Here is a 20,002-nt window from a genome sequence, read left to right as displayed (position 1 = left end):
ACATATGTAACAAACCTGCACTTTATGCACATGTACCCTAGAACTTAAAGTATAATAAAAAAATAAATAAATAAAAAAAAAAAGAAAAAAAAAATAAATTGTTTTTCTATTCTCTATTTCATTCACTTCTGCTATAACATTCATTATTACTTCCTGCTGCTAACTTTGACTTTAGTTTGTTCTTCTTTATGTAGTTCCTTGAGGGAGAAAGTTAGTTTACTGGAGATCTTTCCTTTTTTCTTCTTTTAATAAACTATTTATTGTTATAAACTTCCTTCTTAGTACTGATTTGGCTGCATCTTATGTTTCGCTGTGTTGTGTTTTGGTTTTCCTTTGTCTCAATATATTTTCTAATTTCATCTTCAATTTCTTCCTTGATCCAATAATTGTTTTAAAGTGTGTTATTTAATTTCCATGCACTTGTGAATTTTCTTATTTTCTTCTTATTACTGATTCCTAGTTTCATTCAGTTGTGATCAGAAAAGATACTCGGATTGATTTCAACCTTCTTAAATTTGTTAAGACTTGATATGAGATTCTATTGTGAGATATCTTGGAGAATGTTCCATGTGCATTTGAGAAGAATGATTATTTTTGCTGCTGTTGGGTGGAATGTTCCATATATGTGTGTTGGGTCTATTTTGTCTATAACATTGTTCATTTCTATATTTCCTTGTTGATCTTCCATCTAGAGGAGAAAGAGGTTCTGATGTTCTAGTGTCCAGTAGGGTGACGATAGTTAATGATAATATATTCTATATTGTAAAATAGCTAGAAGAGAGTATTTTGAATATTCTCAATACAAAAAAAATCAATATTTGGTGTGATGTATTTGCTAATTATCCTGATTTGATCATTACACAATGTATACATATATCGAGACATCACATTGCACCCCATAAGTGTGTACAATTATTAAATGCCAACTAAAAATAAAATAAAACTTTAAAAAGAAAATCTTATGTCACTTCTAAAAATACAAAACACATAGTATTATGTGCTATGGCAAGAATTTTATAAATTAATTTGATGAAACATAAAAATATAAGTTTAAATATTAAGATTGAAATATAAATAATAAATTTCATTATTTTTTCTTTCATTAAGAATTCTATAAATGCTATGCTAAGTAATTTTCATAACTGCCTTGTAAATGTTGACCACTCAATTCACCTTGGTCACTACCAGTTGCCTGTTTCCGATTCTGGAAGCACAAAGTTGTGATTAAAATCCTAATACCTGGAATCTATTGCTATCCAACCTTATAAAATATAAAAACCCTAACTACTTTTCATTGCAGTGGATGAAATTAACATGGAAAGCAACTAGCATACCACCTAACAGCAAGCACTCAAAAGTACCAGCTGCTATTATTGTTTAATAAATGAGCTGAGTAACATTAATGTTTTCAGATTTGAGCTTTACACTACATTTGTTACACATGATCTCAGATGTCTGAATCCTTGTTTTCCAAGTAAAAACAGTCTCAAAGTTAAGTGGCTCATTTTCTTGTGGATTCTACTTTCTAATTTCTGACTTCAACTCCCAGCCTATATCCCATTCTAACTCCAGACATAGAAAACTCCTCCAGGTCCTCTGAACTTAGCAACCCTCCTCTCACCTCCATATCCACTCTCTCCTCTAAACACACACATGCTGTATAATTTTCTATTTGTTAATCAAGCTTTACTTTCTTTACCATCTTACGTTTTCTGTATCCCCTTATTTTCTGTCTCTGTGCACCAGAATGGAATGTTGATGAGAGGAGGTTATCCATTTGTTGTACTCACTGCTGTATCTCCAGAACCTGTAAGGCCTATAGTAAGTGATCAATAAATAGTTGTTGAATTAATTACTGAACACTTGAACCAGTCTTGCATACATAGTTTGGCACATATGGGACTCCCATTTGAACTCTGGGAAACATGGAAATCGGACAAGTTAATCTTACTGGGAAGGCTCAGCATCCAGACAGACCAATACACCCAAAGCTACTAGAGTCAGATCAGGACTGAATTCTACCTCACTCTCTCTTACTATAATGGTTGTATAACTTTGGGCATGCTTCCTTACTTCTCTGGGTCTCAGTTTCCTTCTCTCATTAATTATCCTCATGAGATATTTGAAATTATTCAATACTTTCATTCATCCATTCAGCAAACATTTATTGAATGTCTCTTATCTGACAGGCACCATTTCAGGCATTGGGGTAAGTTGGTAAATAAGTCACATCTATCAGCTCTCAGTCTAATGGAGGACACAGACAAATAATTGTTTATACAACAGTGGATTTGCCACTGTGATAGGGGAAATACAGGGTTCTGGTAGCAGGGGTTATAGGAGTAGTTGCTGCTCTTCACTTAATCTTTTTGGTTTCCTCATGAATACTGGTGAAGTCCCACCAGTCATGAAGGCCTAAGGCTTGCCTGCTTCTGGAATCATTCCTCCATATTTGTACTTTCACAAGCTCTGTGATTCTGTGGATCTCACTTTGGCTTGACAAGGCTGTAAGTGTCCACTTGAAATTTTTCCCAGGGCAAAACTTATTCACTGACAAGAGTATTTGATAGTAACAAAATGATGATAAAATAGCTACCACTTATTTTCAAATGGCCTTATGCATTCTGGTTTTATTCACTGGGTCACAACCTGTTATTATTATTACTCATTCTCATGTTCAAATGGTCAAATTACAAAAACTACTTTTGTGCAATGTACTTTGCTAAATGCTTTCAATAACTTATTTTGAAGCTCACAACATACCTAGACAAAAATCCTATTTTTATGTGCATTTACATATTCGGTAAATAGAATTAAGGAAAGGTTGGAGGGTTTCAAAGTCATATTGCCAGTAGATAGGTGATTTAGAGTGCAGACTTGCTTGTAAAAATCATTCCACACTAAAACAAACAGAAGCGCTTTAGAGAAATGTCTGACTCAAGGGCTGGAACAGGGAAAGTACAAACAGCCAGGAACATCTTGTTGCACTAGAAAGTAAAGAAAGTGTTCCAGCTAAGATAGAGATAGGACAAAAACACAGAGGAAGTTTCAAGGAGCTTCGACTAGCCCAATCTGGGCCAATTTGAATATTGAAATAAATTTTGATGATAATCTATTATTACCCAGTGATTAAATATATACCCATGAGCCCATAATGATGTAAGTAAATACATAAATAAGTTAGTAAATGAGAAAGATGTGTGTGATGGTTAATATTGAGTGTGAACCTGATTGGATTGAAGGATGCAAAGTATTGATCCTGGGTGTGTCTGTGAGGGTGTTGCCAAAGGAGATTAACATTTGAGTCAGTGGGCTGGGAAAGGCAGAACCAACCTCAATGTGGGTGTGCACCATCTAGTCAGCTGCCAGTATGACTATAATAAAGCAAGCAGGAGAAGATGGAAGAGCAGACTTGCTGAGTCTTCCGGCCTTCATCTTTCTCTTGTGCTGGAAACTTTCTGCCCTGGAACGTCAAACTCTAAGTTCTTCAGCTTTTGGACTCTTGGACTTACACCAGTTGTCTGCCAGGGGCTCTCCAGCCTTTGGCCACAGACTGAAGGCTGCACTGTCAGCTTCCCTACCTTTGAGGTTTTGGGACTCAGACTGATCCACCAGTGGCCTCCTTGCTCAAGTTGCAGACGGCCCATCATGGGACTTTACATTGTGATCGTGTGAGTCAGTTCTCCTTATAAACTCCCTTTCATATAGGCGTACATCCTATTAGTTCTGTCCCTCTAGAGAACCCTAATACAATCGGAAAGCTCTTCATGACAGTACAATGCCAACTTATTAAGTGTTGAAAGGCTCTTGTCACTCCCATGTTCATCGCAATACTATTGAAAACAGTTAAGATATGGAATCAAACTAAGTGTCCATCAGCAGATGAATGAATCAAGGAAATGTAGGAGATAATGGAATTCTATTGAGTCTTTAAAAATAAGGAAATCCTGCCTGAGCACAGTGATGCATGCCAGTACTCCCAGCACTTTGGGAGGCTGAGGCAGGAGGACTGCTTGAGACCAGGAATTTGAGACCAGCCTGGGCCACATAGTGAGACCCCTTCTCTACAAAAAAGTAAAAATTAATGTGGCATGGTGGCACATGCCTGTGGTCCCAGCTACTCAGGAAGTTGAGTTGGGACAATCCCTTGGGTCCCAGAGGTCAAGGATGCAGTGAGCCATGATCGCATCACCACCCTCCAGCCTGGGTGACAGAGTGAGACCCTGTCTCTAAAAAACAAAAACAAAGACATCCTGTCATTTGCGACAACCTGGATGACATTATGTTAACGGAAGTAACCCAGGCAGGGAAATACAAAGACTGCAGGATCTTACTTATGTATGGGATCTAAAAAGGTTGAACTCATGGAAGGAGAGAGTAGAATCCTAACTACAAGGAAATTGAAAGGAGGTGGTTGGTGAGCAGTTCATCAAAGATCCAAAATTTCAGTTAGATAGGAAGAATAAGTTCAAGAGACCCACTGTACGTTATGGTGACTATGGTTAATAACACTGTATTGTATTCTCGAAAATCACTGAAAGTAGACTTTGTGTTTTCCCCACAAGAAATGTTAAGTATGAGAGGTAATAATGTACATGTTAATGAGCTTGATTTAGCCATTCCACAATACATATTTCAAAACATGTTATACATGATCTATATATACAATTTTTATTTGTTAAATTAATAAATATAAAGTAGGAAATGAAGGAGTTATTACAGAAAAGCATCATTTTTCAACCATCATGCATTAGTGGACTCAGGCGGAATTATCAATAAATGACAAAATGGGATATATCCACAGTCTCCAATTATCTCACCACGGAATCCTTAATTTTTAAAGGAAATATAGTAACTTCACATAACCTGCTTAATACAACCTTAATCAAGTGATTAAATTTTACATCACCAGTTATGGAATAAATAAGTATTCTTTGCCAACAGATATAATGCATTGAGAAGAAAATACTATCATTTTGTGGTATTTCATACAAAAATGTATAAATTGAATCTAATCATGAGGAAAGAAAACCAGGCAAACCCAAATTAAAGGACACTCTAGTAAATAGCCCATACTTTCAAAAACTGTTATGGCCATGAAAGACAAAATCTGAGGACTTGTACAAAACAAAGGAAAACTACAGTGAGTCAAAATGATAAAAAATAAAAATAAAAAGACTAAAGTGAAGTAACAACTACATAAAATGCATGCTACTAGAGGGATCACACATCAGAAAATTAGCAAATTCTGTAAATGAAATTATTGGGATAATTGGTCACTTTTGAATAAAATTTGTGCTTGAGATAGATAATAGTATTGTTTCAATGTTAATAAAGATAACATTTTGATAATTATACTGTTTATATAAGACAATGTCCTTATTCTTAGGAAGAAACAGTGAAGTATCTAGGGGTAAAAGGACATGTCTAACTCATGCTCAAATGGTTTAGAATACATATATATGAAAATGTGTCTGTGTTTATGCATCTGTGTATTGAGACAGACAGAGGGTGAGTGTAAAAATATGTAAAATGTTAACAGTGGAGGTATTAGGGAGAAGTACACATGGGGGTTGTCTCTTTCTTGCAACTTTTTGTAAGTAAGTTTGAAATTATCTCAGAAAAAATACCTCCCTCAAGAAAAGTAATGTGAGCTCTGAATACCAACTAGGATAAATTTGTGGCTACCTCATTTATCAGCTGTGTGATAGCAGAAAAGTTATGAATAATTTCTGAATTCTAAAGTTTTTGACCTGTAAGAAAGGATAATCATTGAGCTTGCCTACCTCCTAGGGCCATGGTAAGGATTAAACGAGGTGATGCACATATGTTTTCAGCAATATCTCGGACAGGGCGAGTACACAAAAGTTAACTCACATTGATTTTTTTTATTCTTTTTTGTTTTTAGAGGACAGCATTTGATTACACAATTCTGGTTCCAAGGACTCAGATCTAACCATGTCTCTGAGGAGCCTACCAGACATAAGATCCTAAGTTTTGAGAGTCATATAATTACTCAAAGGATACCTTTCATCCTTATTAAAATTATTGGCCGAAACATTTCTGATCTTAATATCTAGTCTCTTACCATTCCACTTAGCTGCCTATGTGTGTTTCTGGAGCCAAATATCCTCACTTTAACATGTAGTGTGTACTGAGGTACCTAGGCTTCTATATGTGCTACCTATATGTTCAGTGGGAATGTAACTATTTTCAGCCTTCCTTCTGACTAGCCCAATGTACCACAGTAAAAATACCTGCCATTCATCTAGAGCCTAAATACACCATGCACAAAAATTCTGGGGAGCAGATTTTAAATCTACCTCCTTTTTCAAAGTGAATACACAGACTCAGAGAGGTGGGGAGACTTTCCCAGAGACCCAGAGTCAATAAGAGGTGGTACATGGAATGCCTCACTGCAATACCCAAGACTTTGCTGCATAACTGAGCTGTATTCAGTTCTAACACTGTACACTATTATTAGGCACTATCTTCTCAACTAGATTCTAATCTCAGTGAAGGTAGACAGCACAATTTAGCTCTCATGGATACCCCGGTACATTCTTCAACTTCTAAGCACACAGTAGGTACCCAAGGAATATCTGTTGTCCCTTTAATGTGGAAAACAGGGCTTGCTTTTCAATATTTCTAAAAGCCTCTATAACCAAGTTAAATAAGGTTACTCTTTAAGTGTACTCTAAAAACTCTGAGCAGAGATGTGATTCCGTAAAAATTGCTACAAACTAAACAAGGTAGTTTAGAGTTACTTACACAGGTGGGAAAGCTATAATGAGCAGCAACGTAGAGATTCTGAACGATGAGCAGGATGGTGGGAACGTCCTTTGAGGAGATAGACAGTTGTGGCAGGGAAAGGGACATACAGGGTTCTAGGGTTTTATCGATATTTCATTTCACTTTTTTGGGGTGTGGTTACACAGGTTTTTGCTTTATAACTATTCATTATTTACCTTTGTATATCTGTTTCATGCACTTTAAGCTGAAACCAAGAAAAAAGAATAAGACTGATTCCAGGTCAAGGAAACACCAAGATTTGAATAAAGGTATTTATATGGCTACATGAAGAATGTATCAGTCAGGAGGGGGTTTGTCAGTCATTCATGAAAGGAAATACTGGAAACGCCCCTATAGACATTGTGTGGGAAAAACAAGCCTCTACATGATTTCTGGTCCCACTGTCAAAGCCCTACCTTGTATGAGATGGAAATATTGAATGATGCTAGCCTCATACCATTAACAGACAAAATGTATCTATGCAAGATGTCAGCTCTTTTTCCATCTTACTTTCCTTAATTAAACCGATTAATAATCTTAATGTATTTCTTTTCATTTTGTAACATTTGTGTACCAGAAATTAGCTCTTTTTCAGGCTCATAGACACATACACACAAACACACACACATCCAATCACACCAGGGCACTGATGTATTTCAGTGGACATTGTCATTGACTCCCCAACATCCATTCTGTCTCCTGTTTATCTAAGCCAGTCATGGCAATTCCAATACTCTTGACATTCACTGGTTTTGAAACAGGCATGCAACCTAATTCAGTCCCATATGTTGGAGTTGATTGTGGGGATATCTTCTGGAAAGTACTATGTCACGGGTCTTGTCTCTTTGAAAGGCCACATTGGAAGATATATTCCTTTCTGTCTGTAAACATTACCATGTCCAAATCAGAGGCCTAAAAGTGCTTCAGCACATTGAGACCAGTACGTTAAGGGCACTGAGAGTGGCACAGAAGAGAGGGAATAAAATCTGAACCCTTCAAGGCATCCTTGAGCTGGAGTTCCCCATGTATGGAATCCACCTACTTTTGACTTCAGGTCTATTTTGGAAATAGACCAAACATTTAATGAAGAATAACTAACTGCCAGGTACTATGTGGGCTCTAAAGATACTACAGCAAACAAAGCAGACAACTGTGTCTGGCCTCATGGAATTCATATTTTCATGTAATTATACAAACAGTAAATAAAACAAATAATTACATCCTGTGTATGTCATAAGATTATAATGGTATGGAAAAAATTAGAGGAAGTTAAAGATCTGAAAGGCAGAGAAGTTGGATAAGGCTGAGAAGTTGGAGAGGATAGGGCTGTCTCTCAATGTGACATTTGAGCAAAATCTAATGAAGCTGATGAAATGAATCATTAAATATGTGGAGGAAGAATATTTCAGGCAGAGAGAACAGCCAGTTAAAAGCTTTTAGTTGAAAGTATGACTATTATAGGTAGGGTTGATGTAGTGGGATCTAGTGGGGGAGTTGTTGGATTTTAGAGAAGTAACAGAATATTAGATCACACAGGAACTTTCAGCGCACGCAAATGCTTTGATAATTTTTTTTCTCTCAATGAGATGGAGAACAATGACAGAGGAGTGGCATGATCTGACCCAGGTTTCAAAAGGATACCTCTGGCTGCTGGGATGAGATTAATCATTAGAAACAAATGTATAGGGAAATGAACCATTAAAAATGTTATTGCCATAATCCAGGCAAGAAGTTGTAGTGGCTTACAATGAAGTGGTACAGTGGAGGGGGGCAGAATTGCTCACATTCTCAATATACTTAGAATGCAGGCCCAACAGTATTTCCAGATAAATTTAATGCCAAGCTTGACACCACTGTTTCTAAGCGAGCATCTAAAAAGATAAGGTTAACATTAATTGAGATGAAGAAGAATGAAAGTAGATGAAATCAGGAGAAGGAAATAAGAAATCCAATTTTTACAGAGTTAAAATCAAAATGTTTATTTAAGAAGCATGTGGACTTGCCAAGTGGGCGATTGGAAATAGACTGTGGAGTCTAGGTCAGCTATCTAAACTGGACAGAGATGCAAGCTAGGACACCACAATACTGGAAAAGATCACCAAGGTAATGAGTGTAGGCAGAGAAGAGAAGGAGACTCAAGTTTGACTTCTGAGGCACTTCAATGTCAATGGGGTTTCACTCTTGTTGCCCAGGCTGGAGTGCAATGGTGCAGTCTCCACTCACTGCAACCTCCACTTCCTGGGTTCAAGTGATTTTCCTACCTCAGTCTCCTGAGTAGCTGGGATTACAGGTCTGTGCCACCATACCCAGCTAATTTTTGTATTTCTAGTAGAGACAGGGTTTTCCCATGTTGGCCAGGCTGGTCTCGAACTCCTGACCTCAGGTGATCCACTCTCCTTGGCCTCCCAAAGCGCTGAGATTACAAGCACGAGCCACCATGCCCACACGAACTCTATCCAAAAGTATAAATAGGTCAATTAAAGAGAAGACTGTGAAATAGTCATTCGATTTAGAAATATTGATGTCATGGTTACCTTGACAACAACAGTTTGTTTAGTGGAAGGTGCCTAGGCCTGGCTGAAGTATGATTAAGACAGAATAGGAGGAGAGAAATGGGACACAGTGACCACAGACAACGCTCTGTGGGAAGCTTGCAATTGGGGAACAGATAAATGGCACTAAGCAAGTAAAAGGAGTGAAGTAAACAGGTTTTTGGTGTTTGCATTTTGTTAACATGGGAAAAATAACACCAGTATGTATGCTGACAGGAATAACATAGTAGAGGGAGAAAAAGTCATGTCATGAGGATGTTACAAATGCTGTGAGATTATGAACTTGCTTTGTGATTTAGCCAGTCTAAGTAAGATTTTTTTTTTGTTATGTGTAAGCAAAAAAAACTGTCACAGACTTAGTGAGCAATTGGCTTGATATGTCTGACTTTTTTGTCGTATGCCAATTGGGGAGGCATAATTTTAATATTGCTCTCTTTCACGTGTTTGAATGATAAATTATATGATCACCATAATTGGATAGGAAGACTGGTTCTACAGTCATAGATTCCAATCCTGGGCCTGCCACTTATAAGATGTCATTTAGGATAAATTACTTAGCTTCTGTGTGTCATATGAAATGTCTTCGTATGAACATAGGGATAATAAAGGTACTTATGAATCAAATGAAGTAAAGCATTTAAAGAGCTTGTAGAAGAACTTGCTATGTGGTAAAAATTTCATAACTATTAAAAGTCTGCATACCACATGATAAAAGTTCCCTTTTGCAGTAAAGAAGGTAAACTGCCTGATTAACTGTTTTGCCTATCCACACATATAACCTTAAAATTAATAAACATGCAACTAACAAAGTAAAACTATTCACAGCTCCATTTTATAGGTATGAAAACAGGGAAATAGATCATTTAACTAAGATAAAAAGGGAATTAAAATATAATGGTTAATTTACAAGCTGTGTCAAGACACTTGTTGTTAATTTTATGTGTCAACATGACTGAGCCACGGGGTGCCCACACACTTGAGCAAACGTGATCCTGGGTGTGTCTGTGAGAGTGACAAGTTGATTTTAGCCTTGCAAGGTCCTAAATGGAGAACACAGTTGATCCACGGCAGACTTATGGAAACTGTGAAATGATAAATGTGTGCTGTTTTAAGCCACTAAGTGTGTGGTAATTTTTTATGAAGCAATGGAAAACTAATATACAGGTATTTACGTTATGACTATATGGAATCTCTTGTGGCTAAAGTGATGCACTGCATTATCTAAACCACTGCGGAGGATGAAGACTAATATCTGGCTCAGTCATAACCTATATAGCTCTAAGGTGCAAATTAAAGCAGGTACAGCTAAACGCCAAGGGCCAAGAATGCTAAATGTTATGTAGTGAAGACCAATTGCAATATAGCTCTGAGTAACAGGCAGCTTGAGGTGTGACAGCAACAATGGAGGACGCTTCCAGGTAAGACGGTGTCATTCTCAGTGCGAAGGGCTCAGATGCTGGGGCTGCCCCTTCTGTTCCTGCCTTTTAAATGAGGCAGACTTCAGTTTCAGGGTTCTCTTGTGGGGCCACAACAGACAAGCAAAGCCAGAGGAATGGCAGGCAGTGGCTCTGAATTAAACTAAATAACTTATTATGGAAAACTTGTGTGATAGACATTCCTTGAGGCTTTAGAGTCTCCAACACCAGCTAGCTCTGTGATCCAATCAGCGTTCCAGGATTCCAATTTATAAGTGGTGTGTGTGTGTGTGTGTGTGCACACGTATGTGTGGGTGTGTGAGTGTAAAACACCTCTCAGATAAATACCTGTGACAAATTTTTACAGACCACTGGCACTGGGGTTAGGATATGCCCGCATGATTTTCTGCATGAGATACCTGCCAAGTTCCTAAATGTCCCTGACAAACCCAGAGCCTACCACAGTGCATGAAACATGGGGACTTTCTTTTAACCTAGCTCCTGTTTGTCAATAGCTTCTAGTACCAGTGTAATGCTGAATTCCTGGCTTCATAATTGATGTTGGCCTTTCTAATAATCTCTCAGTTTCTGAAATGTTCTCGCAGTGAGATTAACTTAGAAATTCCCCTAGGCTTTACAAGTGATTGTTTAAAAATAAATTAACTGCAGAGATTAATGAATGAATATAAGATTGCTAATCTAATTATTTAAGTGTTTAGGTGGAAGGCATAAACATGCAGGAATATGAAATCACGCCTCTGAACTCACAAATAACAGCATTTTCAAGCACAGACATGCATGTTCATTGTCACAAGGATTCAGTCCTCCAGATGTGAGTCCTGCTCCTATTTCCTCTACTCTTTCTCTGTCAAATTTCTTGTCTCCTCTCCCTCTTTTCCCCTCTTTCACAGCAAATACACCCTGTGCAGACTATAATTGAGAATTTATATTATTTTTTGCTTTGTTTTCCTAGGAGATGGTTATGAACAAGGACCAGTTTTTGCTTGGTCTTTACATATGCTCTATCAGTCAGTTACACTGCATGAAACGTACAGGCATCGCAGAGGTTTTGCTGAATGAATACATTTCATACTGAAACATTGATAGCGAAAACACCCACTTCCAAACTGGAGGCAGTACACTGGTTACTTTCCACATAGGTACCCTATGTGTGGCTTTTGTGTATTAGGAGCCATGCAAAGTCTTCTAGCAGCTGGTAGGTGTCATAGGGAGAGAAAGCAAATTCATTAGTCCATGGGCCTCTACACAGTGCATAGCATAGCTTTCAGCACACAAAAAGGGGTAAATCAACATTACTTAACTTATTTATATATACATTTTCAAAGCTGCCACACCCAAATACATTGTTGTAAACTAAACTAAATATTTCACAGGAAAGGAAAAATACCATTTGTCATAAGTCAAACTCTAAAATAGATGGATGACATAACAGCAGTACGGAATTTTAAAACTTACATTAGTGGCTTTCAGAGACACAGGGATTTCTTTCCAAGACTATGTAAAATGTAGGGATACTGCTGACCAATGTAGGCAATGGATTGTGATGCATGCCTTTTAAATCCCAGCTCTGCACCTCCTAGCTGTGTGAACAGGGACAAGTAATCTATTGCTCTGAGCCTAAATTTCCTCATCTGTGAAACTGGAAGAAAGATTCTTACGTCACAGGGATTTTATGAAAACTATCAGTAAGATATATAAAACACCTGATACACGGTGGGCCCTGAAACAGCAATTATTATGTATTCTGATATTGCAGGAAAGCAATACCATTTTCCCCCAATATAATTTCTTTATTAGAATTTTGTGAATTCCACACAATGAGAAGTTCATCTGACACAAAAATGAAGGATGCTTCCTTCTGAGATGTAGGCTGGTAGTAAAAGCTATTTGATCAATGCTAAAGCAAAAGAATCTAAGAATGTGATGGCTGTTCACTCATAGGATATACTATTGTAGTGTAGGAAAACTGCTAACAGAACTACGGATTTTCAGACTTGCCTCGAAAGAAATAACCTGGAAAAAGATTGAAAAGAGGAAAAGGGAAACCTCATATTTTTCCGTCTTGCACTCCCAGAGAATGGCTGGCTCAGAGCCCACAGTCAGAAACGCTCTATCATGGTGGAAATCTCTCCAGAACTGGCTGAGTTCATTGGTGGTATGCTATGTTTTACCATGGAACAGGGAATGCAGCCATCTTCCTGATCACAATTTTGATACCAAATATGCATGTGTCTTGTTATCTTTCTCTAATTAATCAGTGAAGCTTAGAACAGCTTGGTGACCCTGGAAAGCCTGTTCTGCTTCTGACGAAACTGGCCTGAGCCTGTGAGTACACAGTGTCATTGATAAGTAAACTATCTTCCTCGTGGGCTGGCCTGATGTCTTTGTGGAGGGGAAGGCGTCCTTCCAAGACCAAAATTCTCTCATGCAGGGACTAGCTGTGCATAAAAGACCCTCCTCCAGATCCAGCTTCATCAAGACCTTGAAGCAGCTGTAAGTACCAATCATTTTATCCCTTCACAAGGACTTGAAACAAACTCCATTCCTCTACCTCTGCAGAAATTAGTGTTGAATTTTCCAGCATTTGGCCAAAGGAGCAGGAGAACAACCTCTAAGATGAGGAGCTTCTGAAAGTGTTAGGAGATGGGAGGAAAATGTTGCAGAGATGTGTGCATGAGAAATGGGGAGGGAAGCAGAGAGAACTCCAGGGGCAAGTTAAGTGGTGGGGGTCTGCCTATACTGCTGTCTTTGTGGGGTGTTCTCATCAATGAGCCTGGAAAATTCTACCTCACTCAGATAACTCCTAGCTGTCAGATACTGGGCAAGTTACATAAGGCCTTATAACTCAATCTTCTCCCTTGTGAAAATGGGAATGACAACATTGTGACTGAAGGGTTTTCATTAGGGTTAAATAAAAAAGGTACATGAAGCGCCTAGTGTAGCCCATCCATTGTTATGTGTCCTATTACAAAACAATAGCTTCCACTTTGATTTCAAAGTTTTCATAACATCGTTCTGCTTTGTGTTTAATTATATAATCGTGTTTCTTTCTGAAAGCCACTGTCTTGTGAAAATAAAATGGAATATGTAAATCATAGTATATGTCCTGTCCAGATAAAACCAAAACAATTTAGGTGATGAATGACCGAGATCTGAAAACACCACCTCAAGTCATGCTGTGTGAAGGAACTGTGCCGCCCTGTGAAGATGCCATGGAAAACGAATCAGACTTCTGGCCTTCAGGTATCCCATGGCTGCCTTTCTATGGCATTTGGTACCGATATGGTGCCAGATTCTGCCTATGGCATCTAGTACCTATATGGTGCCGAAACAAATGGCAACTACTGGAAAAGCTGCAGAATGTAAAGAGAATGTTTTCCCTATCAGTGTCATTTTCAAAAGATTAATTAATTCAACAACTATTCAGTAGTGCCCTTCTGGTTGTATCAGAGAGTGTGGATGGTGGATTTACAAAGACCAACAACACATGGCCCTTTCCCTCACAAGTCTCCCATCTAGTACAGCAGACAAGCACATTCATTACATGCACAGGTATTTTCTGAGTGACTCCAATGTATGCTCAGCAGAGATGAGATCTGGGCTGCTTGGGATATACCAGTGAGCAAGAGACAAAGATCCTCACCATCAGGAGCTAATACTCTAGCAGGAGCCATTATCAGCTGGAGAGAGAACAGCAATAATCATCAATAAGTAATTAAATAGTCCATTAGATGCAAAATGCTATAATAGAAAGGACACTTGGGCCAAGGAAAAGAGGATCTGGGGTATCAGCGACAGGGTGGCAAGGAAGGGTGGGTTTAGCAGTCCGTCATAAGGTGGCCTTGGTAGGCCTCATCCAGAAGGTGAGAAGTGATCAAGGCCTCAGGGTGGGTGAGGAAGTTATCCTTGTAGACAAGGGAGAGGAGCATTTCAGACAGAGGGAATGGCTAGAGCAAAGGCCCTGAGGAGGGAAGGAGCCTGCCTGACACAACCCAGAAGCTGCAGAGTCCAGGTCCGCTAGAGATATGTGGCCCATGGGGAGTGGTAGGGGCAATGTTGAGGAGGAAATGGGCCAGATGCTGTAGGGCCTTGTAGGTTTTGGAGGCATTTAACATTTTACTCTGATGCATAAACACAGGGCCACTAGAAAGGGTTTGCTTTCTGAATTAGAAGTCTCTGCAAGGTAGGGTAAAGGGAAAAGGAAGGTGACAGCAGTGAGGCAGGATCGGGTAGTGAGCAAATAAGTGGGAGAAATCAAGGTGTGCTGCATCTTTATAAGGGGGGCAGCACTCACCTGGACTTCACAATTCCATGGATCACTGGGGCCACATCCATGATCTGTGCACATCTATACCATTACTCACAAAATCACAAAAGTAGCAGTTCTGTGTGCATCCCGTCATTTGTCCAGGAAACAAAACAATAAGGGAGGTTATTTTGTATTCCATTCATTTTGTATTTAAGATATTTGTAGGGAACTAGCTAGTACAGACCCAAAAGGAAACCACCTTTGTGTTTGAATAAGAGTGGCCTAGGTACATGAAGGAAGAAAAAATTGTGGAACATATGAAGGTTGATGTGAAAGACACAACTTACCCTGCCTTCCCTGGTCCTAGGTTCATTCGTATTTCATTTAATATGACTATTAAATAGTTAACAGGTAAAAATAACAACTATCCTTTTTGATCCATGTAGATCCTGTCATCACTTCTCATTCAATCAATATGTTTTAAATCCCTACTGGACACCAGATCCCAGGTACTGTGTTGACTCAGAAGGGAACAGACATGTTTCAGGTTGGTTCCCAGTCCTCAAATTTCTCACAAGATTGCAGACAGATCATTACAGAGCTCCTTAATTAGAGCTACAACAGAATTAAAGTCAAGGAAGCCTGGAAAAACAGACGGAGGTACCTTAATCCCAGTGTAAAGGATGGGCCAGCACATGGTCAGGAATGCTTTCTTGGGAGAGGTGAAGTTCTGAGTAGGTAATTATCCCCCTTTTCACCTGAGAAATACTAAGGTCAAAGATATTAACTCACCTAAGGCTGCATAGCTACTGAGAGAGCAGGATTTAAATTTTAGTTCATTTGCATTTTAAAACACCATATTTTTTTTCTCATGGACTACTATCAAAATCACTTCCCCGACTCTGCTTCCGTTAAGTATTCTGAAAGTTTCTCAGGTATACTGCAGTCCCTCTCCTGATAGCTGGGTCCAGCTGTGAGTACAGTCAGGCTCTGAGAAGGTCTTTAACATTCCCAAACCCCAGGTAACAGCTGTTTCTACAGAGCTCCTCTCTTAGGACTGTACTCCACTTAAAACTCAGTTAGAAATGTCACCTTCCATGGCTTTCTCACTAAGTAAAGCAGCCAACTTCCCTGAGGATGCTTCTACTATTCCTGTCAATTGCCCATCTGCCTGCCCCTTCCTAATTCTGAAAAAAAGGCAGAAATGTGTATCCTAGACTTGTTGGTTTCAGGGTAGATACTCTCCGCCTTCATCCTAGGGATTCTGGAAATTTACACGGAAGCTCCATTCTCTTGGGTGCCTGGATCTTCCAGGCAGAAAAAAGCTAGAAAGGAGGAAGGCCATACCAAAAGGAATCACATGCACTGTCTATGTCAGCACCTCTCAAGATAAGGGAAACGTGCCATAGTGAATGCAAGATGATTACCCTTGGACTCAGACAGACCAGGGTGTGGATCCCAGCTCCACCACTTCCAGGCTTGCTCACTGTAACCCATCTCAGCCTGCTAATCTATTAAAGGGGATTTTGACACTTTTCAGGTTTGCACAAAATATTAAGTGCATATAAGAAATCAGACCATCCATAAATCAACATCATGGCCTAGTGTGATGACAGCATAGAATGTCTTCTTTTCTGTATCACTTCATTGCATTTTATCTTGCAGGGGAAATCAAAGCCTCAAATCATGAAGTAACATGTGGAGGTGACACAACTATTATTTGCTGGGAGTGAAAGAGGTACTCACATGCTCTTTTCATATATTGTTGAGAAGAAGAACATAATGATGGAAGACACCTTTCACTGGAGTCAGTGAATCTTAACTACTGAATACCTTACCCAAGAGGTCAATGCTCAATATCATCAACGAAGGCTGCAACAACCATAGCTGTGGAAAAGAAGAATCCTTCTATAAGACATGTTGATTTTGTGAGTGTGCAGGGTATGGAGACATGAAGCCTTAAACTCGAATACAAACTCCACTCTAAGTCCTCATTTTCTCTTCTGTAAAACGGACTTATGAACTGCCTCCCTCCCTAAGAGTTAATGGGATAACAGTTAAACAGGACACAGGGCATAACACAGGACCTCTCACAGGGACTGTACTCAACACATGTTAGATGTCTTAACTTCATCCCTTTCTTTTTGACTCCAGGGAAAGTGAAATGTCAGCATCTTTAAGTAGACGTTACATTTCTACAGTGAACAATCTTGTCTTTCTCTGATTGCTTTTGGTTGATTTTTATGGATGCTGTCAATGGTTGGAGCAGCTAGTTTTTAATGCATAACAAAGCACCCCCAAATTTTATGCTTTAAACAGTAAACTATTTTATTCACAATTCTGCAGGTCAACAATTTCAGCTGGTCTCATCTGAGTGGGGTGTTTTTTTTTTTTCTTTTTGCTGTTCATGGCTAGGCTTAGTTATGCATCTTCAGGTAGTGCCCTCTTATAAGCTAAGTGGTTCTGCTTGTGGGCGAATGATCCAGGATGGCCTCACTCATATGTTGGGCAATGGTGTCACTGTCAGCTGGGGTGAAAGGGAAGAATCTGCCACGGCTATCTCATCATCCAGGTAGCCCGGCCAGCATTCCTCACATTGCTGTCACAATGCTTCAAGAGCAAAAAGAGAGGGGACACCCCAGTGTTCAAGCACCTTTCAGTTCTCTGCTGGCTTCTGTTCACATTTGTTATTGTCCCACTGGACACAACACATTACATGGCCAAGACCAGAGACAATGACAGTGTGGAAGGAGATACAGGCTTCCATGAACAAATTGCAGTTTCACTGTAACAGTCTACTACAGTGATTCCTGAATTACACTGTTCATCACTGGAGAAATACTTAAATATGTAAAACCAGACAGTGGAATGCTGTTCTCTTAAAAAGGATTTTTACTCTTGTTACAAAAGTCTTAGCTTTTCTTGCCCTATTACTATACTGTAGATGAATAATAAAGTTATTAGACCATTCTTGCATTGCTATAAAGAAATACCTGAGACTGGGTAATTTATAAAGAAAAGAGGTTTAATTGGCTCATGGTTCTGCAGGTTTTACAGGAATCATGGTGCCAACAGCTGCTCAGCTTCTGGGGGTGGCCTTAGGAAGCTTACAACGGTGGCAGAAGGCAGAGAGGGAGCAGGTGCATCACATAGCAAAAGCATGAGCAAGACAGGGGAAGGTGCCACACACTTTTAAGTGACCAGATCTTGTGAGCACTCACTATCACACAGACAGCACCAAGCCATGAAGGACCCACCCTCATGATCCAAACATCTCCCACCAGGCCCCACTTCCACCATTGGGGATTACAATTTAACATGAGATTTGGGCGAGGACAAATATCCAAACTATATCAACTATGAAAGTTTGGGAAAAAGGTAATTTAAAAATTCCCTTGGTATTGTATTAAGTCTGTTTTAAGTTGTGGATCTCCATATCCAGACTTTTCCAGTAGGGTTTCAGTCTGTGCCTCTTTCCATGTTATAATATCCTATTCCTCTTCCCTGCCACAAATATTTCCCCAGAAAAGACCTACTACTGCACAGGCACAGTGTGATGTAGAACTGACCGAATAGACTAGAAAATGGCACTTCTTTCTTGTGAGACAAAGGAGATAGTACCTGGCAATTGTGAAGCAGTCCTGCCCTGTGGTCAGAGCCTGGATTGGCCCCTGTCCACCCCAGACACCCCACTAGTCTGCTAGTTTTGCTGGAGTGTCTCGTGATTCATTCAAATCATGTTTCAAAGCTCTGAGTAGAAGTTGAACCACTTTGTACTACTAAGTCCTAACCATATTTTTAGGACCCCTTGGTATTTTGTTTGTTTTGTGGTGGTTAATAGTACACTTTGGGAGGCCGAGGCAGGCGGATGGCGAGGTTAGGAGTTCAAGAGCAGCCTGACCAACATGGTGAAACCCGTCTCTTCTAAAAATGCAAAAATTAGCCAGGCGTGGTGGCGAGCACCTGTAATCCCAGCTACTCAGGAGGCTGAGGCAGGAGAATCGCTTGAACCCGGGAGGCCAAGGTTGCAGTGAGCCGAGATCGCGCCACTGCACTCCAGCCTGGGCTACAGAGCAACAGAGCAAGACTGTATCTCAAAAAATAAAATAATAAAATAAAATAAAATCGTGAAATAGGATGGTATCTCCACGTGCATGGTTTCCCAAACCCCAAGTGGTGCTTATCAAAGAGAAACAGAAGGGTAGAGTGTGTGGAGAACAGGAGAATGTCTTTGGGCTTTAACGCAGGACTACTAGATGGGTAGTGCTCTGGTCTTTAAGGTGTTATGTGCATCGAAGTGCAAATGGCTGCAGCAAGGAGGCAAGGAGCGTACCCATGAGGAAACTGAGGCGCAGGGAGGTCAGGCAGGTTGTGAACAGGGGTTTAAGAAAAGCGTTAAATTACTGGCTGCGCCAAGATGCTCTGCAAGGTGGGAACCTGTTGAAATAATACTGCATCATGTGACTCAGCAAAGATGCCCGGCTACTCTGCCAAGAATCCCGTGTGTTGTTCTGACAACACCAGGGCCCAGGTCCCATGAGTAAGCCAGAATGGTTGATAGTGGGGGAGGATGATGACGACGCTGCCTTTGCCCCTGTCATGTGTAAAACAACTGCGTGTGGGTTTCCTGCAGCGCAGTGGGGAGGGAGAGGAGAAACGTCCTGCCGAGCCACAGTGCCTTTGGGTCAAAGGCACACGTGGAGGCAGTCTTGGCCAAAGTCACAATGCAGTGAATTTCGCTTTGCGCCAAGGAGGTTCCCGGTCCCAGAAGTGCGAAGCGCCTGCGCAGTGGGCCCGAGGATTCGCGCGCTGTGGGAGCCAGGAGACCCCCGCTCCCGCCCCTCGCCCCCCGCCCTAGCCCCTCGCCCCTCGCCCTCCTCTGCGAACGCGCACATGAACCGGAGCGTGGACGTGCCCGAGAATGCGCTTCACCTCGCAGAAGCGGGTGGGCTCTGTGGAGAGTCGCGGGCTCG

Source organism: Colobus angolensis, unplaced genomic scaffold, assembly GCF_000951035.1.
Source record: "Colobus angolensis palliatus isolate OR3802 unplaced genomic scaffold, Cang.pa_1.0 Scaffold252, whole genome shotgun sequence".
NCBI classification, from domain to species: domain Eukaryota; kingdom Metazoa; phylum Chordata; class Mammalia; order Primates; family Cercopithecidae; genus Colobus; species Colobus angolensis.
The sequence above is the reverse complement of the archived record's forward strand: the minus strand, read 5'-3'. Positions refer to the sequence as shown.